Raw genomic sequence first — 27217 nt, forward strand, 5'->3', positions numbered from 1 at the left:
AGATTTTCAGCTTATGTATTTTCAGCTTTCTTGACACAAAAATGTGAAAAGCTTGATGAAAATCAAAGAGTATGAGATGCTGGTTAAAGATAATAATCTTTTCATTCTGGGCTCACAGACTGTGCCAGGGAGAAAGCACAGGCAAACAAAAGCATTAGGCCCCAGGCTTCCAAAGGAGGAACAGCCAGGATTTCAATCCGTGGGTTTATTCAAGTGGTGGTCACTGTGATTCACGAGCTGAATTCTGGCTCTAATTGCCATTACTCAGAGTATGCCTATTTATCCCCAGACAGGACAAAATGGCTGTCTTTGTAGCCCAGCTTTACAGCAGCACATTTGCAACCATCAACACTTGCAATTGTTCTTTATTCATGCCTCTAAGAATACAAATTGCACTGAATGGTGAGAAATAGGAAGATGAGTCATGCTTATGTTTTAAATCAATCAGGTTATGCATTCATTCATTCACTCATTCATATATACATACAATAGATATACTAGACATGGTGCTAAATGCTGTGAATAAATAGTGAAGAAAAGCAGACACAGTCTCTACCTGCAAGGAGCTTACGGTCTAGTGGGGAGGGGGGTGGAAAGAGGCGACGTTAATCAAAACATCACACAAATGACAACTGTGACGTAGGCAGTGAGGGAGAGGTACATGTGTACCAGAGCCCATAAGAGGAGAATACACACCACGGTCAAGAATCTCGGTGAAATTGTCCCAGAGGGAGTAACACAGCACTGTGATAATGTGAAACGAGGGAGTAAATTAACAGGGTGAAGAAGCAGCCCAGGCAGAAGAAACAGGATGGGTAAGCCCCTGGTGTGAGGGGAGCTTGATGAAAGAAACTAAAAGGGCAGCTTTGTTGGAGTACAGATTGAGAAGTGTTAGCATCGCAATGAGAATCCAGTTTTAAAAAGAGTCCTCTGGGCCATAACATGGAGTTTTGTTTTATCCGGTATGGAATGGGAAAATATTAAACTGTTTCCAATAGGGAAGGCATAATCAGATTTGCATTATAAAAGAATCACCCTGGCTTCAACGTAGAGAATAGATTATAAGAGAAAATCAGAAAATCCCCAGTACTCTTCATGGTCTGCAGTGCAAACAAGTGATGAGGCAATTACATTCCCATTTTGGCTGTACTGAAATTAGAAAGATGGCAGAGAAGATATACTTGGACTGAGCTGACAGGCTAGATTGTGACCCAATTGCTCTGCAGAGCATGGTCTGATCTTAGAAACCTAATGAGGTTGGAAACAAAGTTCTCTATCAACCTCTTCACTTCCATGACCCCCAATTCTGGTTCAAGTCACCATCATATTTGCCTGCATTACCTCAATCACTGTCTAAGAAGTCATCCTGCCCCACTCTTCCCCATGCACTCTAATCTCAATAGATCATAGATCTATTAGACCTAATAGACCTAACAGATCGCTCTTTTGCTCTTCCAATAGCTTCTATCTAACTTGGAGTAGAGGATACATTTGTCACAAAGTGGCTTTCAATGCCCTAAGACATCTTCACAAACTCTTTTTCTTATCCTGCTGTTAAGTCTTTAACTTCATGTGCTCCCCCACCCCCATTCTCTTCTCTCCAGCCACGCCAGCCACCCTGCTGTTCTTTGAGTAGGCATACTCTTGCCTCAGGATTAGGACCTGCTATTCCATCTGCTGGAGCACTCTTCCCCCGATATCCACTTGGCTGGCTCTCTCATCTCTTTCAGCTTTTTACTCAAATGTGCCTTTCTCACAGAGACCTAACACGACCATCCTGCTGAAACTTGCGATGACCCCTTTCCTCAAGTTCTCCCTACCATCTCTCTCCAACCCACTTTTATTTTTTTTCTCCAAACCATGCATTATAAGCATAGAAAAGATGACTTGCTTTATTTGTTGCTTTTATTTCTTATCTGCCCCTTCTTACTAAGATTCCTTTTTGGGTTTTGTTGTTTTCTGAGTTCCCAGTGTCTAGAAGAATGCCTGTTGCCTCATGGGCTTCCAGTCCATACTTGTGAAATGAATGAATCTTGGGCCACTGTCCAGTGTTTCTGTCCAAGGAGTCCAACCAGGAAATTTCTCTTTCAAACATTTTGTTGCTAAAGCAAAGCTTATTTATTCTCTAATTAGACAGTGTCCTCTCCATATCAGCTACTTTTTTTAAAGATTGGTTTCTTCATTCAAGTTGTATTAATGCAACAAGTATTTACAGGGCATCAACTCTGAGATGAACTCCATGTGCTATGCTGGGACTATAATCAAAATGTATAGATTTGGCCCTCAAATATCCCCGTCCAGATGAGGGCTTACATGTAGGTCACAGGTGAAGAGTAATATGCAAAGTGTTATTTTCAAGGTCAGTCTGCTTCTCCTGGAGAACACTTAAGAATGCTTGGGCATTTAGGAAAGACTCTATGGTGGAAATTATTTTGATCTAGGCTCGCAAACTGGCAGTCAGCAGGCTGACTCCAGACTGAGGTTGTATTTAATGTGGCACATAGAATATTCTCTGCCCTCATCAAAATAAGCAAATGAGGGCTTCCCTGGTGGCGCAGTGGTTGAGAGTCCGCCTGCTGATGCAGGGGACACGGGTTCATGCCCCGGTCCGGGAGGATCCCACATGCCGCGGAGCGGCTGGGCCCGTGAGCCATGGCACCAGAGCCTGCGCGTCCGGAGCCTGTGCTCCGCAGCGGGAGAGGCCACAACAGTGAGAGGCCCGTGTACCGCAAAAAAAAAAAAAAAAAAGCAAATGAGTATATACATATATACACTATGATTTTAAAATGGGACACTTCATATTAAAATCTGGATCCCTTATTACTCTAGAAAAAGATTCTTTTAAGGAAATAAAAGATGTGATAGTACTGTAGCCATCTCCTTCATGGCAGTGATGAGCTTAAGTTGATCATTCTGTTTTTATCAAAACTAGAAGACAAAGAAACGATCAAGAATGGAGAAAATATTAAGAAAAATGGAATCAAGCATATCTCTTGTTGCAAGTGTCATTTCTATGTGTTTAATAGGTAACTACCAGCACATTCCCCTCATTTGCATTATTTCCCTGGTGCCTGTAGGCATCTGAGATTGTATAATGTGATGTAGACCTTGAAAGATGAGTTGGGAAGGACACTGCAGGCAGAGAGAGCAGAGAGGTAGAGAAGAAGATGTGAGCTACTGGAGAGAAGACTGTGTAGAAGAAGTGGTGGGGAGCAAGGCCATAGAGGAAAGCTGTGGCCAGATTATGAAGGTTCCTTTATGAAATGCTAAAATGTTGAGATTACCCTGTGGGGGAATAACTGAGGCAAATGTATTTTTCAAGCTGTCGAATGAATTATTCATTAATCCTGTTACACTTGTGAATTAAAAAGGAATAAATAAAACTGAAAATGAAGACCTGAGGGATTTTCTATAAATTTAGCTCCATGAACTTGAATACAATTCTTTCAGCTGCTCAGAGCTGTTTGCTACTTTCCAGTTCATGAGTATGTTGTAACAAGTTTGACGTTATGGGAAATACGATCTCCAGAGGAGTTTTTATATTAAATTTATTGTACTAGCATGAATTCATAATTTTATTTATAAACTTCAATTAAGATACAGTAAAGAGTAAGATACAAAGAAATGTATGCACCGTGTGCACACACGAATAACATGTACCCCAAAGCTATAGTCAACCCCAGGCTCCCTTGCAGCTCCTGCACTGAAGTCGGAGATGAATACCCACCACCCGCCTCCACTTCCAGTTACAAGAGTCTAAGTGACCCAGTTATGGCCCAAGAGACATAAACAGAAGTCTTCCAGGGGGACTTAAGAGAAAATATTTGCTTTCCTAATAAAAGGGAAAGGCATGTCTGGCATAGATGCTCTTTTTCTTGTTCTTTCTCCTTCTTCCTACCAAATGCCAGCAGGTAACTGCCATTCTGCTCCTTTCTTGGAAGCCCTGAAAATATTCAGCTACTGAACCCCTCTCTGGCTTCTTGTTATGTGAGAAGGATAAATGTCTCTTTCTTTAAGCCAATTCTCATTCCTGGTTGTGGTAGGCTACTTCTAAGAAGTCCCTCAATGATCTCACTTCCTGGTATTCAAATCCTTGTGTAATCTCCTCCTCTGGAGGGTAGGTGAGACCCAGGTACCTGCTTCTCAAAAACAGAATACACCAAAAGAAAAAAGAAAAAAAAATGTCAAAAGTGATGGGATATCACTTCCAAGATTAGTTTACACTCGACAGTAAGTTCCATTTGGCTCTCTCTCTTGCTCTCTTGGGAAACCAGCTGTCATATTGTGAGGTGCTCTTTGGGAAAAACACTGGTGTCTCTGGCCAACAGCCCACAGGGAATGAGGCTACAACAAGCACATGAGTGGGCTCAGAAGCAGATTTTCCCCCATTTGAGCCTCGAGATGACTGCAGTCTCAGCTGACACCCTGATTAGTCTTTTTAAAAAAAAAAAAATTATTTAATTAATTTATTTTGGCTGTGCTGGGTCTTCATTGCGGCACTTGGGATCTTTTAGTTGCGGCATGCATGTGGGATCTAGTTCCCTGACCACAGATGGAACATGGGGTCCCTGCATTGGAAGTGCAGAGTCTTACCCACTGGACCACGAGGGAAGTCCCCACCCTGATTAGTCTTTGGAGAGAACCTATGCCAGAGGTACCCAGCTCAGCTGCACCTAGATGTCTGACCTGTGAGATGAAAGTTTGTTGTTTTTAGTTGCTAACTTTTGAAGTAACTTGTTATGTAACAATAGAGAATAATACACGAGCAGACGTTAGAATGCCTAAGGGAGCTTTTTTTTTTTTGCGGTACGCGGGCCTCACTGTTGTGGCCTCTCCCATTGCGGAGCACAGGCTCCGGACGTGCAGGCTCAGCGGCCATGGCTCACAGGCCCAGCCGCCCCGCGGTATGTGGGATCTTCCCGGACCGGGGCACGAACCCGTGTCCCCTGAATCGGCAGGCGGACTCTCAACCACTGTGCCACCAGGGAAGCCCCTAAGGGAGCTTTTTAAACATACCTGTGCAATGGCCCTGAAAGAGACCAATTTCATCAGAAACAGAGAGGGCTGGGGCCCAGGAATCAGTCATTTTAAGTAATGTCTGGGTAATTCCAATGTCAGCCGTACTTTAGAACAACTGCTTCAAGCTATTTCTGGCTGGTTTTCCTGCATCTTGCAGCTGAACAGATTCCTAACTGTTATGACTTCTAATGTCATATAGACATTAGAACAAAATATTTTAGATTTTGTTCAAATTCAAAATATTTTAGAATTAGATTTCTTAACCTAATTCTGGTTTTTCTTTTTGCATTTAGCAAAGTGCTGAACTTAACCTTTGTCGTTGCCTTGTATCATTACAAGAGTTTTGATTTTCTTTACCTATTATTAATTTTAACATGTCAATTTTGGGAGGAAGGGGAAACCTATTCTCTTCTCCTATCTATAGTTGTCTATGTTCTTAACCTTCTAAGTTCAGAATAGATATACAAAGAAATGTCAAGTTTTAGGACCATGTCAGGCACTACATAAAAAGAGCATAAAAACCCTGTCTCTATGTTCCATTCTGTGAAAAGACACCATAGGAGTCACATCTGGATACTTGGTCCCACTTCTGTCCTCACTAAGCAAGTCACTGTTTCTGTGGCTGGTGAATTTTTACAAAGCATTCAGGCAAAGTTTGCTTTTTAACTTTAAATAATTTTTATACATTTGAGGTAGCACTTACTGAAAGTACATGAACTGGGGGTCCAGAAAGAATTGGTTATGAATTCTTATTCATTTACCAACTAATTCATATTGAGTAAATCTGCTCATATGCTGTTCAGTTTCTTCATGTATAAATGTATAAATAGGAATAATGATATATATTTTACAGAATTATTATGAAATTTACACATAAAAATATAAAGCTCAGATACATCCTAGACACTTAGTCAGTGCTTGGTAAATGCTAATTGCTATTGCTATTATTGTTGATATTTTTGTTTTTAATAAAGAAAAGAACAGTTACATAAAATATAATGTCATGGTTAGCTCTCCAAGGATAACAATAATAATAATTCTATATCTAAGTTTCTGGAAAGCACATAAAAGCGGAGGATAAAATGTTTTTAAAATTCATGTCTAAGAGTAAGCTGGGACAAAGTGAGAGAGTGGCATGAACATATACACACTACCAAATGTAAAATAGATAGCTAGTGGGAAGCAGCCACATAGCATAGGGAGATCAGCTCAGTGCTTTGTGACCACCTAGAGGGGGGTGATAGGGAGGGTGGGAGGGAGGGAGATGCAAGAGGGAAGAGATATGCAGACATGTATATGTATAACTGATTCACTTTGTTATAAAGCAGAAACTAACACACCATTGTAAAGCAATTTATACTCCAATAAAGATGTTAAAATAAATAAATAAGTAAAATAAAATAAAATAAAACTCACATCTGTAGAAATTATTACCTTGTAAAAATGTTCTAGGGCATAAACCTTGAAGAATTTTGGAGGTGGTACATAACCAACGTTAAGAGTTCATGGGTACTTTTAAAGCTTGAAAGAACCTAGTAGGAATTAACAGGTACTATATATTTAAGTGAGGCAAGGGAGCTGGACTAATGAGTCCCGTGAATACATTTTATTAGGATTTATGTTCTTTCTGTTTGGATCCTGCCAAAGCAAGATTCCCACATTGGAAAGTAACAAGTTAGACTACAATGTAACAGCAAAACCATTGGAGCTTTTTCAGGTAACATTCTATAAGAGTTACCTGAATTCAGTTCATATTGCATCGTAAAATTATCCACAATCTGGACTGTCTAACATGACAAATCTAGAAATACGGGTTATAAACATTAGGTAGTAATAAAAATCAAAGAAGAAAATAATGGAAAGAAACTTGAAAATACTGACATTTTATGGGAATCAAAGTAGGCTTTAGATATTGGCAAATATGACCAAAGTTAGAGTTGTCCTGGGCACAAGAAAGATCAGTAAAACCAACAAACTTGATACCCTCATGAAGCTTAGAGTCTAATGAGAAGACGTAAGTGGAATGAATAATGCAAATGTGTTCAGTGTGACCATGAAGAATAGGGTGCTGGCTACAGGAACATATAATAACCATACCTAAACAAGGTGGGGAGTTAGCATAGGTTTTCTGGAGGATGAGTTTTAAATTCAGATCTAAAGACAGAAATCATATTAATATATACATATGGAAGTCACAGGTGTTGTGACAGCCTTTTGTTATACAAAGAATTACTAAAATTAAAGGAACGTCAACTGGAAGAAATCTGGGATATTATCCCTTGCAGATGAGAATCATGAATGATATGCCTGGACCCAGAAGAAACTGTCTGGTACCAGTGTCCATGCAGTGGACTTAGTTATAGAGAGTAATTAGAGTGGCAAAGCTCAAGAACCTTCTTGCTCAGTGCCTGGGGTAACTAGAAGAACATAAATATGAAGACTTTATTTCTGAGCTTGGTTACCAGGTTGTTCCTCCAAAGCCCTTCCTATGACAGTAGTCTGGCTTTAAGATGGCATCTGGTCTTCTCTGTTTCAAACTCTTTAGTCTCATGAATATTATTACTGGCTAAGAGCTTTTTCTTTCTACTCAGTGCAATTTTGTCTAGGTGGTATGAAAAGCTGTGTAAACTTGGACATCAGAATGGAGTGTAGGTGGGCATGAATGAGAATTAGGGAACATGGTGATTTATATCTAGGCGCTGGCTACAAACTACTGTTTAGTTCACCAAATCGCTGAGCTTCTAGTAGCAAATACTAATGCCATGCTTATAAGACTACCAGGTACTTACAGTGCACCAAGAATTATTCTAAGATCTTCACATATGTCAACTAGCTTAAGCCTAGTTGGTAAACTGGGGTTAAATAATTTGCCCAAGGTCACACACCTAGTAAGTGTGAAAGCCAGAATGGGAAACTGGAGGTCTCCCTGCAGTATCTATGCTCTTAAGCATCTCAAAGGACAGGTTTTGTTGTTGATTGTTTTGTCTTTTTCTTTTTTCAATAGGCAGATGAGACGTGGTCTGAAAAAGCAACGTAATAATTATCTCTGGTGATATGAGGGGCACTAGAGGGGTGAGTCACCTCAGGATTGTGTTGATATCCTTGGGCTCCATTAGATGCCTGTGCAGAGATGATGCCTGCCTGCAATTCAACTCCTCCTGGCCTAAGACAGAATTTAAATTCTATAGCTCTGCAAAGCAGAGCTGCCAAAGGAAGCCATTGATTGTGTGGATCAGGGAGTTACGTTGGGCCAGGTCTCTAGAACAGGTGAGACTACTATTAAAATATATGGCCAAAGTCTACCCTTGGTATGTTCCGTTATAAATTTCAGGGGTGGATTTAAAAGGCACAATTTTAACATCACTTGAGAAAACAAGCCCTGGGGTGTACGGTGTTGTTATTCTCATTATTATTTATACAGTTATGTCGGTCAGTATAATTATTATCATTATTCTTGATGTTTTGATCCACACTGCCTCACAGATGTTGCCCTATCATGAGAAGGAATGCATCTGCTTTGCTTACCGCTGCAGACACAGTGTCTCACAGAGTTCAAATTTAAAAAATATTTGTAAAATAAATGTATCTTAGTAGAGAGAAATATTTACTTTAAATCCACATTAATTCTGGTGGGTTATTTATAACACATGATAAAGTTAAACACTCAAGAACACAAAATATGAATTAAAAAAAAAGATATCCAACATGCACACTTAAAAAACACACCAAGAGGGCTTCCCTGGTGGCGCAGTGGTTGAGAGTCCGCCTGCCAATGCAGGGGACACGGGTTCGTGCCCCGGTCTGGGAAGATCCCACATGCCGCGGAGTGGCTGGGCCCGTGAGCCATGGCCGCTGAGCCTGCGCGTCCGGAGCCTGTGCTCCGCAACGGGAGAGGCCACAACAGTGAGAGGCCCATGTACAGCAAAATAAATAAATAAATTAATTAATTTAAAAAAACACACACACCAAGAGGAGAGGGAAATAAAGAGTTGTTTAGTGGGTACAGAATTTCAGTTTGGTAAGATAAAATAGTTCTAGTGATTGGTTGCACTACAACGTGAATATCTTTATCATTGCTGAACTGTACACTTAAAAAATGGTTATAATGGTAAATTTTCTTTTTTAGCACAATTACAAACTTAAAAAAATTGTCATAAAGAACATTTGCAGAGTAAAACTAAAATAAATAACCAGGTAAATTAAAACAAAAACATATAGATTGTTTAGAAAAAAACATAGGCAAGGCTATAAGAGCTGTGAGTCCTTGATATGCTGATAGTAATTTCTTTTGCTCCTCATTTCCTGCTGAATTTTTGCTGCTAGAATTTCCCTTCCCTACTCTCAGATCCCTTATCAATGAAATGCAATCTATAATTGCAAAAACTTTGTCCAATATTCTTAGGAGAAAAGGTCTCTATAATTGTAAGTATTCGTGGTGCTTATAGGGAAAAAAAAAGTCTTGCCTGCTTAATTGTAGAAACTTTACAAGACCATGTTTCTGTACCTACAGCTCTTCTTTACTTAGATCCTAAACTAGAATCATGTTAATGATTAATTTGGATATGCTTAAGACTATTCTCTACTTGTAGTGCCAAGTGCATTTTTTGCCACTGATGACCTGCTTCGGGAGAAATACCCTGCTGTGTTTATTATTATTATTATTATTATTATTATTATTATTACCTCTGACCATTTCCGAAGGCTTACATACAGAAAAGATTAAAAAAAAAAGAAGCTGCTATAGATGCAATGTTTATATTCCCCTAAAATTCATATGTTGAAAACGTAATGCCCAAGGTGATGGTATTAGTAGGTGGGGTCTTTGGAAGGTGGTTAGGTCTTGAAGGTGAAGCCCTCATGAATGGAATTAGTGCCCTTTAAAAGAGGCCCCAGAAAGCTCCCTCCCTCCTTCCATCACATTAGGCTACTATGAGAAGTCTGAGACCTGGAAGAGGGTCCTTACGTGGCATGCTGGCACCCTGATCTACTATTTCCAGCCTCCAGGACTGCAAGACAAAAATTTCTGTTGCATATAAACTATCCAATCTGTGGTATTTCATTATAGCAGCCCGGATGGACTAAAACATAAACAAACAAACAAAGCAACCAAGCACAACATTGCTGAACAGGCAATATCACTGAACTTGGAAGAAAACCATCTGCATTAACATCCAGTTGGGTTTATGAACTAGTTCATATTCTTGCTAAATCTCACATTTTTCCCCCCAAACAGAAGAGCTCTTCAAACCAGATTCTATTGTTTCTCTGACAAATGTATTCTGACATCTGAAGTAGCTGCCAGGAGATTTTCAGGGTTTCATTTCTCATTTTGCCAAAAGAACTTTTTTTTTCTCCCCTGCGCCCTTTTTTTTTTTTTTTTTTGGCATGCACTCCTGTACACTGCTCATGCATTATGCATACACATAGATAATTCTGTGTGTATGCACTAAGTGAGAAGTGGCCTGTACACTGAGATTTCAAGACCTCTAAGAAGAGCCCTGAATTCCTGGTGTCATGACCCGAAATGCCTTTCTGCTCTTGATATTGCCTCTGTAAGAAACCAGACATTTAAGTAAATGACATTTATTCCAACTCCATGACCCATCATGGTCTGGGATAGGTCAGGGCAAGGAAGACTAGGAAACAGAAATCTATAGGCAACATTATTTGAAGGTTCCAGTAGGAAGCAGAGTCCAATCAGATAAGGTAAGGAAGGAACTATTTACAGATGTGTAGACAGGTTAAAGGAAACCACAGTGGATGTTCAGGCCTGGAGCCTAGCAATGGTAGGACACCATTAGCACACTTGAGCTCGAGGTGAGGGGAGGAGGAATAAGATAAAAGTGAGATATAACTGTGCAGCAACAGAACATAAGAGCTGTAATTATGGAGGCAGGCAGCCTCTGGAAGAAAATGCAGCCCGAATAAACAAGCAAGCACAGAAAAAAGAAACCTACTACTCTCTCTATATGTATGTAGGTTTCCTGCCAGTGCCTGCCACCAGTCAAACCCTGTGGCACTGCTTCTCACGTGATGGTGATGTGGCTGGTATAGGGACCCTACTCTGAGAACCATGGAGGTACAGGAAGCCAGCCAGCAAGAAAGCCCAGGGGACGCAGTGCATAAACAGTCACCCTCCCCAGACAGGCACAGAGCAGAGGAGGAGAAAATATGATTCTCAGGATGGAAATGGAAAATAGCCAGCACAGTGAGAGACCATCAGCATGCAGGGAATAAATCCAGAAGGCAAATACAATATAAAGTTGGCAGGTTGTGTCCATGAATCTTTCGGTAGACAGCAGGAAGAATTCCAATAGTGAACGGAAGGCTTATTTCTTTGAATGAACTTGGGGAACAATGTGAGATCCCAGTTCCTAGACTGGGAACAGAGGTAAGGATCAGCTATACCAAGAATAATACAACTTCAGTGTAGGATCCCAAGTGGTAATATAAAGGGGAGGGGGTTGTGCAGTGAGTTATAAGCAACAAGGCAAGAGCTTACAGTAGAAATTGGATCAAGGATTCCATGATGCTCAACTTTGAGCTACTGACTTGGACTTCTTATCCTTCCCCACACCATTGGGCAAGACTTGTCCCAGTGTATGGTATGGGAAGTTCAACAGTCCCATTTGTAGGTGAACTGACAAACTAGGAAGAGAGATCTGAAAAAATGAGTAGAAAGCTTTTTAATAATATAATTTTGCACTATGGCTTAAATCAATGTACTCCAAATGTAGAGGGAGGACTTGTAGCATCAGCATCACCAGGGAGCTTATTACAATTGCAAAGTGTAGGGGCTTCCCTGGTTGCACAGTGGTTGAGAGCCCGCCTGCCGATGCAGGGGACACGGATTCGTGCCCCGGTCTGGGAGGATCCCACATGCCACGGAGCGTCTGGGCCCGTGAGCCATGGCCGCTGAGCCTGCGTGTCTGGAGCCTGTGCTCCGCAATGGGAGAGGCCACAACAGTGAGAGGCCCGCGTACAGCAAAAAAAAAAAAAAATTGCAAAGTGTCGGTTCCCCTACTACAGAGGTATTAAATCAATATCTCTGGGGATGGGGTTCACAAATCTGTAGTTGAACAAGTCAAAACCACTGGTCCTCAACTCAGTGGCACATTGGAGTTACCTAAAGTGTTTCTTTTAATATCATTGCCTGTGATCTACCTCCAGAAACTCTGATTCAGTTGGAATGAGACGTATTGTAGACTATTCTCAAAGACGGCTTTAATAATCTCCCATGCCCCTGCGGAGGACTATTTGCCACTCCACCTATCAAGAGGTGGAGTTTATTTCTTCCCCCTTAAAATCCAGGCTTCATGATGTGGCATGTTTTGTCCAGTAGATTAATAGGAGTATGATACAAAGAGTGACTTAGAAAGACTTGCACATTAGGGCTTGCTCATTTCGGCTATTTTTGGCAACCTGAGATCATATTGTGAATAAACCCAAATGACGCTGTTAGAGAGGCCACACAAAGGGGAAATGAGGTGCCCTCGCCTGATGATTTGCCAAACACCAGGCATGTTAGTGAGGCCACATTCAGTCGTTCAGCCAGATGACTACACAAATGACCATAGGTGAGCAGAATAGAAGAACAAGGTGGCTGGGCCCAGCTCAAATTGCAAACAAATATGTTTTTATTTTAAGACCCTAAGTTACAGGATGGGTTGTTATGTAGCACTATATACTGATACAGGGTATGACCTGAGTATTTGAGGTTTTAAAAGCTCTCCAGGTGACTTTGATGTGCAGCAAAGTTAAGTACCGCTGGTATTAAATCACCTGTTCTTCCACATGATTGTAATTGGAATCATCTGGAAAGCTTTTAATATTGATGGCTGGGCCTCACCCCAGGGTTTCTGATATAATTGATAAAGGGTATATCCTAGTTATTAGAATTCTTTAAAAATTCCCAGGTGATTCTAGTATGCAGCAAAAGTTGATGACCACCACTCTTATAAGGTATTTTTGTTCATATGGAAATATACAATCATTTGTACCAACATCTTAGTTGTAGAGGCACCATGGATACGAAGGATAGTGAAAAGAGAGGTAAAGCCCTATTAGGCCAAGAACTAACCCTACACATACTTACAACCCTTTTACAGAAATGTCTATAGATCCTCACCCTCCTTGGGATAAACAGTTCTTGATAATGGGCATGGCTGGGGCCTTCAGATAAGCTTGCTAAATACCAACCTCAAGGAGCATGCATTCTCTCTACCTATGGCTATCATATAAATCAGAAATTATTTGTTCTTCATTGTCTATAGACTCACTGTTGGTTGACTGGCTAGAATTAAGGGGAAAAAAGCTTTAGTTGAATATTAAAATTGAGAACTTTCACATAAGAATCAGGATATCCTGTGGGTCTTGAAAAATCACAGTCTTGGCAACACTGATCCTCTTTCTCAAAAGGCAATGATTTGAGTGAAACAGAATTGCTTGTAGACACTTCCTTCAGATGGATATTGTGGTCTTGAATTTACAGCTGTTCCCCTTTTTCCAGCTCCTACCTGCATCCCCCCTCCTGCCCTACCCTCCATGTCGAAGGACTGCATCTGCTTTATTTTTTAGGTTACTTGCCAAGGCCCCTGTGGACAATGGATATTTTGCATTCTCTGATCATTCTTTTCTTAACTTCCCATTACATTTTGCTATTTAATTACTTTCTTCCTTATGTGGTTGTCTTTTAGTTTACATGGTCCAATCTTCCCTATCCAACTAGACTGCAAACTCCTTGAAGCCAGAAGTACTGTATGAACTTCTCTGATATCTCTGAAGGAAACCAGCACAGTGTTAGATCGACAGAAGAATGCTTAATAAATATTCATTGAAATACATGTGAACAACTTGGAAGAGAGTGGTCATTAGTAACTTGAGTCAATTACACATCCCCTTAATTATAATTACTATTCAAGATTGAACTGATGGCTCTGGAGCTTCACAAAATTATCATTTTAGAGCAGCCTGAATTTGGGAAATAAAAATCATTTCTAAAGAAGAAAACATGATTCACGCTAGTGCTTCTTAGGGGTTGTTTGCATGTCATATGTACTATGTTAAATTCTGGTAAGGTATTCCCTGGTACTAACGTAATTAATCTGGTTCTGCACCTTCTATCACTGCTTTCAAGTCACATGTCTTAATATATAGTTTCCCTGCACTACAGGTCAAATAATAAAGTAAATTCATTAAATAGCAGCTTGGTATGCTCCTAAGTGTACCTCCGCGAGAGAATCTTAATAATCAAAGAAGTTGTGGATGTAGGGTTATGATAAATTGCTTTGCTACAGGGTAATATAAACCTTAACTAGTAGGATGAATACTTACGCTTCACAAGGAAAGCTGAAATGCTGGAAACTATTTAAATATGTGCTTCTTGATACATGAAGACAATCGTCTGCAAATATTCTAGACGAGACACAATATGGCTTCCATATTAAAGTGAAATGTCTCCTTAGGAAAAAAGGCTCAAAGAAAGATGTTTTGAGAAAGGAAATAGACCCACGAAAGAATTTAATATCACCAGTGTATTTTGTGGAAACATCTTTGGATCAACGATTTTTAAAAGATCTTTTTCCAATTTCCAATTATCAAACTTAAGAATAATAGGTTTTCAAAATTCTTTCTGAACACTAATTTTCATGGCTGATAATGAAGAAAGAGCTTTAGCAACTGAAATCCCCAGGGTTTAAAAGTAATTAACACAGACGACACGTGTTTTCTAAGCTTTCCTCATATGTTGATATTAAAATATGACAAGAAATACCAGCTGAGGGGTCACCATACTTGCTTCTGTGTAGAAGAAATAGGACAGCAATATCCTGAAATCTCACGGAAATGTGACCAATGGCACCAGTAAATTCAGTAGCTGGCTGGAGATATTTGGTATTTTTTCTTTGTCAACGTGCAGCTGTTGTGTCATATTCTTTTTGGGATACCCCATTTTACATTGTGTAATTAATTTTTGCTTTTTCATTTATTAATGCATCTCCCCATTTGTCTGATTTTCCTTTGTTGTTCTCCTACCTTCTTGAACTGTATGCTTACTTCATTTATTTTTTAATCTTTTCTATTATCTGTGTTTGCTCTTAAGTTTATAAGTGTTTCTCCTGATGTCACCTTGGCTTCATTCTGCAGGGCCTAATGTAGTGTCCTTAAAACTTTACATTTCTAAACCATTTGCAGTTATAAGAAAGTCTCCAACTTAAAATGGTTCAACTTCCAATTTTTTGACTTTACAATGGTGCAAAAGCAATACGTGTTCAGTAGAAACTGTACGTGGAATTTTGCTCTTTTCCCAGGCTAGCAATATACAATATGATACTCTCTGGTGATACTGGACGGAAGCGGTAGCCACATCACTCAGTCAGTGATGCAATCACAAGGGGAAGTAACCCATACATTTACAACCGTCTGCACCCATACAACCATTATGCTTTTCACTTTCAGTACATTGTTCAATAAGTTCCATGAGATATTCAACAATTTATTATAAAATAGGCTTTGTGTTAGATGATTTTGCTGAACTATAGGCTAATGTAATTATTTTGAGCCTATTTAATGTAAGCTAGGCTAAACTATGATGTTTGGTTGGTGGGGTATATTAAATGCATTTTGACTCACTGGAGTTTCAACTTACCAGGGGTGTATCAGAATGTAACCACATCATAAATCAAGGAAGATCTATCTATACCTATATTTCATATTCTCTTTTCAAGGCTTATTTAGAAGTGTGGCTTGTTAAAGTCTTTCAAGGAATAATGTTTGGGTATTCTTTAATTCCTACCTGTCTAACTTCATTACCTCTTGATTCGATTATTTAAGCTATATAATTTCTGCTTCAAAGACTGTATTGAGACTTTTATGTTTGACCTAATACGTGAGCATTTTTTGGTTCTTGTGTTTAAAAATATGTGTTATGTCTCTTTTTAGAGTTAAAAATATCTAGATATACTTATTAATCTTATAAAATTTATTAGTCATATTATTCGTGTTCACTTTCTTTACTCAATGTCAACTTGATGTCAATTTTTAAAAGGGAAATGATTCTCATTGTGATTTGGGAAAGTTCTTTTATTTCTATTAGCTTTACAGAGAATATTTTAATTTTATGTGTTTGTGAAGAACCACATTGTCAGTGGGATATAAAAACTAAAAAAAAAAAACTTGAAAACACTGAGAGGAAGGTAAAGGGAAATAAAATAACTCAAAAACACGTCATGGGGACTTCCCTGGTGGTCTAGTGGGTAAGACTCCACACTCCCAGTTCAGGGGGCCCGGGTTCAATCCCTTGTCCAGGAACTAGATTCCCATGCATGCAGCAACTAAGAGTTCACATACCGCAACTAAAGATCTCGCATGCCACAACGAATATCTGGCACAGCCAAAATAAATAAATAAAATAATAAATAAATAAAAATTAACAAAAAAGAAATAGGAAGCAGGGTGGCACAGTGAAAAAAGCAGTGCACCTTGGCTTTGAATGCAGTTACCTTACACACTAGCTGTGTGACCTTGGGCAAGTTGCTTACGTCCTCTGAGCCGGAGAGTCTTAAACTGGAAATAGTAAAGCCTTTCTTATAAGGTTGCTATAAAGATGAATGAGGTAATCTGCATAAATAACTTAGTGAAGTGAAAGTGTCTGGGACATTAGTAGGTAGTCAATAAAGGGCAGTCTCTATCATTATTGTAGTAAAACTAACAATACTAATATAATTTAATTATTGTTCATGAAGCTTCTAAGGGGAATTAACATTCAAATCATGATGTGTAGTTCATTAGTTATTTATTGCTGCATAACAATATTACCACCAACTCAGTGGCTCAAAACAACACACAGGGCTTCCCTGGTGGCACAGTGGTTGAGAGTCCGCCTGCCAATGCAGGGGACACGGGTTCGTGCCCCGGTCCGGAAAGACCCCACATGCCGCGGAGCGGCTAGGCCCGTGAGCCATGGCCGCTGAGCCTGCACGTCCGGAGCCTGTGCTCCACAACGGGAGAGGCCACAACAGTGAGAGCCCCACGTACCGAAAAAAAAAAAAAAAAAAAAAAAAAAAACCCACACATTTATTATCTCACAGTTTTTGTGTATCAGGAATCTGTGCACAGCTTAACCGGATCCTCTGTTTTAGAGTCTCTCACAAACTATTATTACACTGAAGGTGCCGGCCAGGAGTGGGGTCTCATTTCAAGGCTCACAGGGGAAGGATCTGCTTCCAAGATCATGTTTGTTGGCAAAATTCAGTTCCTTCCAGCATGTTGGATTGAGGACCTTGATTTCCTGTGGGCTGTTGGTAAAGGCTACCATGTGGCCTTCTCCATAATGTTACCCACAACCTGGCAGCCAGCTTCCTCAAAGCCAGTAAGGGAGAGAGGCTTCTAGCAAGACAAACGTTACAATCCTATATGCCATAACCACAGAAGAGACATCCCATCATGTTTTCTGAATTCTTTTGGTTAGAGGTTACAGGTCCCACCTACACACGAGGGAGGAGATTACAATGAGGGTGTGAATACTAGGAGGAAGGGAAGATGGAGAACATCTTAGAATTTCTCCACCACAGGTAGAAACTAGAGGGAGGGGCGTTTGGCTTCATTTAAGAAATACTTTAAAATAATTAGGACTATTTAAAGAAGAATGGGCCATACTATGAAGTGCTCTCATTGACCAGATGGGTTCATCAAAGATATTAGAGATTACATGTGGCATGAGGGAAATTCTGGACAGCGCATTTTCAAGTTACCTTCCTAGTAGGATATGATTTCTTTAGAATACTACTGAGAGTGCTTCACTACGATTTTCCTTGAATCATATTCTAGTTGTTGGCTTAGAGGAGACTGATGTCTTCTTAAGAACTGAGTGTTCAGGAAAAAAGGAGTAAGACTAGCTAGCCCAATATCCACCCTCTACTATTGTTGATCATTTGTGAAACTTAAATACCCTTGTATTCAACTGTTTTCCCTGTTAAATCTTTGAGATGTCATTGTACAGGCAATAACCTAATAAAATATAGTTATACAGTTTTAAAAAAGCAAACTATTATGTTGACAAAAGAGGTTCAAAGAGTCTTCAGTAGTGAGTTTAACAACTGTCATTCCCCATTCCACGTTCAGAAAATAGCAATTGAACTCATTCAATATTTGTTGAATGCATAACACATTTTGCTTGAAGTCAAGAGTGAAATCGTAGAGTCAGACTGGCAGGGTTTGTAACCCCTTCTCTGATAATTACTTCTGTGTGACCTGGGACAAGTTACTTAATTACCATTCGTCTAAATTCCATCATCAGCAAAAGTGAGGGTAATAATATTGCTCTTCACACAGCTGTTCTGAGGATTAAATAAATTTATTCCTGTCAAGTTTTTACAGGATTGTCCTAGGTGTGGAATAAATTTTCATTATACTATTTAGTCAAAATGGATTAAAAGTAAGGACAGATGATGGCTTTTGGAAATTAAATAATTTTTTTTAGCTAATAATTCTTGCATGTAAGTATGTAAATAGCCATCACAAAGTAAGGTTTCATACTACTATAATATCAAATATTTTATAATTTATAGAGCACATATAGAACTAGCCAATTCCCATTTTGTTGCAGTTTGATTACAATGCTTTTGTTATTCTTAATGAGAACCTTGGATTTGATTAAAACGCAAGAAAACAGGTGGTTACTCACATTTTAATAATAGCAGGGTAATGAAGCCTTTGTCTTCCAATTTAATTAATAGATTGTCTCCTTTTGATCCAAAAGCAGTAATCGCTTTTGGTAAATAATCAGCCTGCCAATATTTGTCAAACATTTCACACTAAATTGCTATCATTTGGATTACAGATGTATGCGGTTCACAAACCCTCCTCCTGTTTTTTTTCCCAGGAGCAATGTGCAACTAAATGAACTCAGAAAGAACATGAGGATTTGGAAGAACTAATTTGAATATATTAGAAGACATTTCACAAAGGTGCTAGTTTGCATTCTTGCACAGACTTGAGCAATGCTAACAAACTGCCTTGACTGAGAAAGGCTGTTTCCTTCCCTTTCCCATTTCTTTGTATGTGGGAATTTATAGAAGAAATATTTTACATTGATGGTGAGAGAGTTTTAGAATTAACCCGCAGGTTGAAATAGTGTAGCTTGCCAGTATGTCTTCACCAACTTCAGTTTCCTGGTCAACCAGAAATCTTTTTCTTTAATCTGCCAAAGTCATGCCAATTGCCATAAGGTCATAGGCGCCAGTGGGGTGGGCCTCACAAATATTTCTGTTCAGGACTAATTAGACACTAATAGTTTCTAAGAGATGCTAGTCTAGCCTCCATCTCTACCATGACATTCTTTTAATTTGTGAGATAGGGACAAATTTTTGTACTTTTTAAAATCTTTAAAGTCATTTTATTCAATTAAAAATAATTTGGCAATTTTGTTAGATATATGTAAAACTCATATATTATTTAAAGTAAACAAATAATAGAATTCATAGCCAAGAAAATAAGAGTGCTTTCTTGCTTAAGTTCCTTAATAAAATTTCATAATTTTCTTAATATATACTTTTATGCCAATTTTTTTTGAGTGAGATATAATTGACTTATAACATTATATTAGTTTCAGGTGTACAACATAAAAATTTGTTAATTTCTGTACCTTGTGAAATGATCACCACAATAAGTCTAGTTAACACCTGTCACCATATATAGTTACAAATTTTTTTCCATTATTTTCTTGTGAGGAGGACTTTTAAGATCTACTCTCCTAGCAACTTTCAAATATGCAATACAGTATTATTAAATATAGTCACCATGCTTTATATTATATCCCCATGATTTATTTATTTTATAACTAGAAGTGTGTACCTTTTGACCCTCTTAACCCATTTTGCCCACTCCCTACTCCCACCCTTCCACAACCACCATATATTTTCTGTACCTATGAACTTGGTTTTTTTGTTTCTTTGCTTGCTTGTTTTTGTTTTTTAGATTCCACATATAACTGAGATCATACAATATTTGTCTTTCTTTGTCTGACATTTATTGTGATATATATATATATATATATATATATATCAATCCTCTCTACATTCACTGATGGACACATTTCCATTTAGCTATCATAAATAACGCTGCAATGAACATGGTGGGGGTGAGCGTATATCTTTTAGAACTAGTGTTTTTGTTTTCTTTGGATAAATACCCAGAAGCGGAATTGCTGGATCATACGGTAGTTCTGTTTTTAGTTTCTTAAGGAACCTCCATACGGTTTTCCATAGTGGCTGCACCCATTTACATTCCCAACAAGAATGCGCGAAATTTCCTTGTTCTACATCCTTGCCAACACTCATTATTTCTTGTCTTTTTGATAATAGCCATTCTAATAAGTGTGAAGTGATGTCTCATTGTGGTTTTGATTTGCATTTCCTTGATAATTAGTGATGTTGAGCATCTTTTCATATACCTTTTGGCCATCTTTATATCTTCTTTGGAAAAAATGTCTATTCGGATTCTCTGTCCATTTTCTAGTCCTGGTTGTTTGTTTTTTGGCTGAGTTGTTCCACATGTTTTTGTACAATTACAAATACATTAAGAAAGACAGAGATCGGAAGACAGTGTGGATGTTTCTTACAAAACTAAACATACTCTTATCATACGATCCAGCAATCATAATCCTTAGTATTTACTCAAAAGGAGCTGAAACCTTACGTCCATCCAAAAACCTGCACATGAATATTTACATCACCTTTTTCATAATTGCCAAAGCTCGGAAGCAACCAAGATGTTCTTCAGTAGGTAAATGGAAAAATAAACTGTGGTACATCCAGACTCTGGAATATTATTCAGCACTAAAAAGAAATGAGCTATAAGCCATGAAAGGACATGGAGGGACTTTACGTATTACTAAGTGAAAGAAAGCAATCTGAAAGGCTGCATGTACGATTTCACCTATAGGACATTCTGGAAAAGGCAAAACTATGGAGACAATAAAATGATCAGTTGCTGCCAGGAGCTGGGTGGCTGGGGAGGAGAGAGGTGAACAGGCAGAGCACTGATTTTTAGGGCAGTGGAAATACTCTGTATGACATTATAATAATGGATATATGTCATTATAAATGTGTCCAAATCCATAGAATATAAACATCAAGGGTTAACCCTAAAGTAATCTATGGACTTTGAGTGATCATGATGTGTCCATGTAGGTTCATCCTTGGTAAAAACCGTACCATTCTGGTGAGTGATGTTGATAATGGAGGAGGCTATGCATGTGTGGGGATAGGGGGTATAAGGGAAATCAAAATACCTCCCTTTCAATTTTGATGCAAACCTAAAGATGCTCTTAAAAAGTAAAGACTTTAAAAAAGAAAAAGACAGAGGCAACCTCTCCTACATCAAAAAGAATAGCAGCCTTATTACACTAACCCGTAACTCCAGAAAACAGCGACCTCTGGTAAGGGTGAATATGTTCAATTTATAGCGTGCCCATCTTTCTTCCCTTCTTCCTACTGCCTGCTAACTTAAATGCCCATTAAATCTGTGCACTATTTATTTGTAATACGAGCACCTGTGTCTCAGCTACTAGACCAAGACAGCCAGCTGATTTCGCATACCACCGAATGGCAAACAGACAGCCTTAGTAAGTTTCAAGCTGTTTTACTCATGCACACGCGCACATAACTCTTGAAGGTATAGTGTGTCCAGCTAGAAGAAGTAAGAGGAACAATCCTTAAGGGTAATAAGAAAGTGTCTTTCCTCAGAATCCCCCAACTTTAATATAGACAAGTAATAATAGCAGAAGAATGCTCTGGAGACAGACTGTGTCATTTTGTATCATGGCGACCCTTGGGCAAGGTATTTAATGCTTCAATTCTGGGGACACGTTTTTTTTTTTTTTAATATTTATTTATTTATTTCTCTGACGCAGGATATCCGTTGCTGAATGAGGGATCTTCGTTGAGTCAGGTGGGATCTAATTCCCTGACCAGGGATCAAACCCAGGCCCCCTGCATAGGGAGCGAGGAGTCTTAACCACTGGACCACAAGGAAGTCCCTGGGGACACGGTTTGTATAGAGAAGACGCTGAAATTATTTAATTGGTTATAGCTTCAGTGGTTGCCTTATTTGGGAATCCCGGTTGGCTGTTTGTGATTGGTTGTTCTTAAGTTTCGTTTTCTAAGATTCAAGTGCACTGACTCTGGCTTAGGTTTGGTTTGCTTACATAGGCTACTGAGGCATTAGAGCAACTTCGGTTTAATGGCCTCCTTGTTGAAATACTTTAACTGAATTTAATGCTTCAGCTATTACTATGGCCATACAAATTCATTCTGGCAGAGAATCCATAGTGCTTTGCATGTGGTCCTTTTTGATTAAAACCACATCTACCACCTGTGAACACAACATATGTATAAAAAGACTTACAATTAGCCCTTTCAGAACCAGTTCTGAAATTAATGCATTTTGAACGAATTCACCTGTATTTTTCCTCATCAATATTGCTCTTGTTGTAATTGCCTTTTACATTAAAGGGTTATATATTTGATTCATCTTTGCTTTAGAAAAATTTTAAAAAGTAAAAAGTATGAGCTAAAAGACAATATGTAATGCATTAAGTAGAAATATTTATTATTCTCTCTGTTATATAGATTTTTAAATTTTATTTATTTTATTTTTGGCTGCGCTGTGTGTGGGTTTAGTCACGGTGAGCGGGGGTTACTCTTTGTTGCGGTGCACAGGTTTCTCATTGTGGTGACTTCTCTTGCTGCAGAGCATGGGCTCTAGGCGCACGGGCTTCCATAGTTGTGGCCTGTGGACTTCAGCTGTTGTGGCTCACAGGCTCTAGAGCTCAGGCTCAGTAGTTGTGGTGCACGGGCTTAGTTGCTCCGTGGCATGTGGGATCTTCCCAGACCAGGGCTCAAACCCGTGTCCCCTGCATTGGCTGGCAGATTCTCAACCACTGCACCACCAGGGAAGCCTTGTTATATAGATTTAAGTACGTTGATTACTGTCGTATATGATACTATTATTTGAATATATGTGTTTCTATTGTCTTAGCTAATGTTTATTGAGCTCCTAGAACGGGGCAGATGATGCTCAAATGTTCTTATGTATTTCCTTAATCTTCCAGTAAATTTATGGAGTAGGTGTTGTAATAATCCTAGCTTTACTGATGAAGAAAGAAGAAACTGAAACACTGAGTAGGTAAGTAACTTTGCTTACACCTTACATGTTGTAGTGGATGGACCAGGATTTGGATCTAGGCAGTCCTGCTCCAGTGTCTCCCCCATGCCCTCCCTTATTTGTTAAACAAATAAAAGTTGAGCCATTAAAAAATAATATTTCCTGATATTACCCTTACAATTCCTCGTCCTATTTGTTGATTCTCCATCTTGTGGGTGTTGAAATTGAGAGACAAAAGGATTAAGTAATTTGTTCAAAGTCAGTCAGCGAAAGTAGGAAGCCAGGACTTGAACTCTGGCTCTGCTGCCTCAGCTGGGAGCACAACCACAGGTTCTGTTGAACAAGTAAGCTGTTAGTTTTGAATTTCGGTTGAAAAGAGTTCTGAAGATGGATGGTGGTGATGTTTACACAAACAGAACATACTTAATATCACTGAACTGTACATGTAAAATGGCTAAGATAGTAAGTTTTATGTTACATGTATTTTCTTATAGTAGACAGAAAGAAAGCTGTTAGTTTTTATGTAAAAAAAAAAAAAAAGTATTTTCTACTTGGTCTGGCTTTCATTGCTAGTAGAGTAGTTGAGTCTACCAGAAGTATCTCCTTCTATAAGTGCTGGCCTTCTAGTCCACCTGGCCTTCAGTAATGCCCACTATTACTGTCCCTCCCTACATTTAAGGCAGAATCACCTTGCACCTTACTCTATTAATAGAGTAGCATCCATTCATCCATTAACATCCATTAACACACCATCCCTACAGTCACAGAATACCTGACTGTAGCTTTAGAAAAGAGGGTTCCAAGAAAATGGGTCATGGTACCAGTAAATTTCAACAAGTGCTTGATGGAAGAAATAAGAAAGATGGAAAATAAGTTTCAACTCCTCACATGGTCCTGAGAGAGACAGCAGTGAAATGGGAAGAGGGGAAGGTAGCTGGGGAACCTAGGAGCATCAGGACCAGGGATGTTCCAGCAGGGAGTCATAACCGTTTAAGTCCACCAAATGTAGAACACCACAATCTCACTCACCTCAAATCCTCACCCACTTCTGCAGATTAGCAAAGCCCTATTGTTTTAAAAAACACTTTCTCAGACAGTATTTTATTTTTTTGTGTACCAACACTACCAACAACACAAACACAAATGAAATCTGTGGTGTGGCTAAATTTCTGCATGAGTTTAGAAGACTGGAAGATTTGATTTGATTTGTTTTTTTTTTTTTTTTTTTGGCCTCACTGCACAGCATTCGGGATCCTAGTTCCCCAACTGGGGATTGAACCCATGCCCCCTGCAGTGGAATTGCAGAGACTTTTTTTTTTTAATTAAAAAAATTATTTATTTATTTATTTTGGGCTGCATTGGGTCTTAGTTGCAGCATGCGGGATCTTTCGTTGCAGCGCATGGGCTTCTCTCTAGTTGTGGCACACGTACTCCAGAGCGCGTGGGCTCTGTAGTTATGGCACATGGGCTCCAGAACATGCAGGCTCTATAGTTGCAGCATGTGGGCTCTCTAGCTGTGGCTTGCAGGCTCAGTGGTTGTGGCTTGTGGGCTCAGTAGTTGCGGCGCGGGGGCTTAGTTGCTCCGTGACATGTGGGATCTTAGTTCCACCACCAGGAAGCACACCGGCGTCCCCTGAATTGCAAAATGGATTCTTAACCACTGGACCATCAGGGAAGTCCCATTAGTCTTTAATTTTAAAATGACAGCCTTTCAAAGTGGAGCAATAACAAGAAACTCTATAGGAAACATATACACAGATACAGACTCTACTGTTTCACAGGTTAAAGAGAAACATTGACATTTCCCCAATGTCATTTTATCACTTCATCAGTGACATTCTGGTCTATTGGGGGATATGATGAGATGGCTAATAAATCCAAAAGTAACCAACGTAGCTGTGAAGGGGACAGCAGAGGGCGAGAGATGATTGAATGCTCTCAGTGACTGGGGTAAATCTTTAAACTTCCCAGACACAGATTGAGAAGGAGGACAAACTTGTCAGTATTTTAGTTCTATGAACACATTTTCAATAGACTTATCCTAGGTCATTATTTCCCCTTGTTTATGAAAGAATAGAGATATTGTGTGTGTGTGAGCTTAGTTTAAATTGGAATGAAAACATTACTGTAGTAAAAAGGCTTAGGGATTTAAGCTTTTGTCTTCCAATTACATGTTTAGTAAGGGTTTCTAAACCCAGTAAAATAAAATCACAAATCAAGAACTTGACTTTGTGAAGAATAGTTATAATTTATAAAAGAAACACTTTTTAAGGTGGTATGAACTTGACACTAATCACATTAGAATCTAATTTCCCCCTAAAATAATCCAACACTCTAGGAAAATTAAATAGAAGATAGCACCTCTTTGCTTAGCTATTTTATTGTTCTTTTTTGTTCAGCCTGGGCACTCATGAGGAAGGGGGAAAAAAAACACTTTGTAAATATAAAGAAGTGAGATAAGATCGTAAATTTTCTATACCTGCTAACTTTAGACAGTGATTAAATATTGAAATAGATTTACTTCACTGAAAATTCCAAAAAAAGAAAGCAAAGTTTCTTTCAAAAATTAAAAGTGCTTTCTGAGAAGGTATGTTAATAGTTTCAAAGCTCTAATAAGAAAATGCCATAATATAATATACTAAGTGACCCATTCCATAACATTATAGCTTTGTTTGACATGATAAATTGCTTTATAACATGCTAGTGTACATTAAAAATAACTCAGATTGCTGTAAATCATGGCTATATCTGTTTATCCCTTATTATTATTACTATTTTTTTAAAATTATTTTTACATGTGACTACAAACCAATGCTGGAAAATGAAGACTCGTTTCCTAATATTTGTAAGATAGGTATCAACACGAACTGTGGAAATTGATGTCTCTGTATAATTGCTTAGTTTTATGCTGGTGCCCTTCAATATATTTTCATGATTTATTATTAAAATGCACCTTGATCTCTACCATCTGAATGACTTCTTGACACTGAGCTTGCAAAATAAGAGCAATGTGAGTAAGCTAAACATTCATTAATGCCACAAGTTCAGGAAAAACACATATTAGATTTTTATAGGAACACAGGGAAACATCTGAGGTTATAGAAGTTTTATACGTGACAAGTTTGGTGGGTGAATACAATATGACACTGTATTGTATATTGAAAATGTGTAACAATGGAGATAAGTTGGAACTTTACAAGATGTCTTAGCTTTTTCTTTTCTGTTTTCCCTTTCTGTTTCTTTTGCTATTTCTCTCCTTTCCTCCCCTTTTCTTGCTTTCTCTTCTAGAACAATTTAATCTTAGAGACTTTGATAGAGTCGAACAGAGTATGTTCACCGTAAGTGGGAGGGGACCACAGTGGAGGGTGTCAAGACAAACTGGATGTCTACATAGGAGGGCTACTCTGTAGCGCATGTTGGAGCCTGACTGGGATAAGAAAGGCATCAAATGCAGAAAAGCGGCCTGGTGGGGATCTTAGGGCCCAGTTGCATGATGAGGGTATTCACATAAAGGGGTGCCGAGTATAAGGTGTCTCAGTCCAAGTGGGCTGAGGAGGGTATTCGTGTGAGCAAGAGGATGCTGACCAAGACAGGATATTAGTTAGATACAGAAGGAACGATCAAATAAGTATATAAAACTAACAGGAGCCAGGTTTCTCACTGTCAGAGGAAGGGTGACACAAATAAGGAAGAGAATTACACTGAAATATATAGTTTTAGATTGAAATTGACAGTATTGCTATGAACTCATGGTTTTCAACGTACATATGATGGATATGTAAATGAATATAGATGCATATGTGAATGTACTTTGTATATATGTGTGTATATATATTTACAGTGACACACCAATAGCAAAGAGCACCCAAATCTTGGCTTTTAAGTATCATTCTTGAGCTCCTTGGAGAAATGGATAATTCCAGGGCTGAAGGAGGAAAAGAAAGTACAATGTGATCCTGGAATATCTTATGCCAGAAAACATGGACACACTCAAAAAATGGTGGGAGGGACTTCCCTGGTGGCGCAGCAGTTAAGA

Source organism: Hyperoodon ampullatus (genome assembly GCF_949752795.1).
Source record: "Hyperoodon ampullatus genome assembly, chromosome: 10".
NCBI classification, from domain to species: domain Eukaryota; kingdom Metazoa; phylum Chordata; class Mammalia; order Artiodactyla; family Ziphiidae; genus Hyperoodon; species Hyperoodon ampullatus.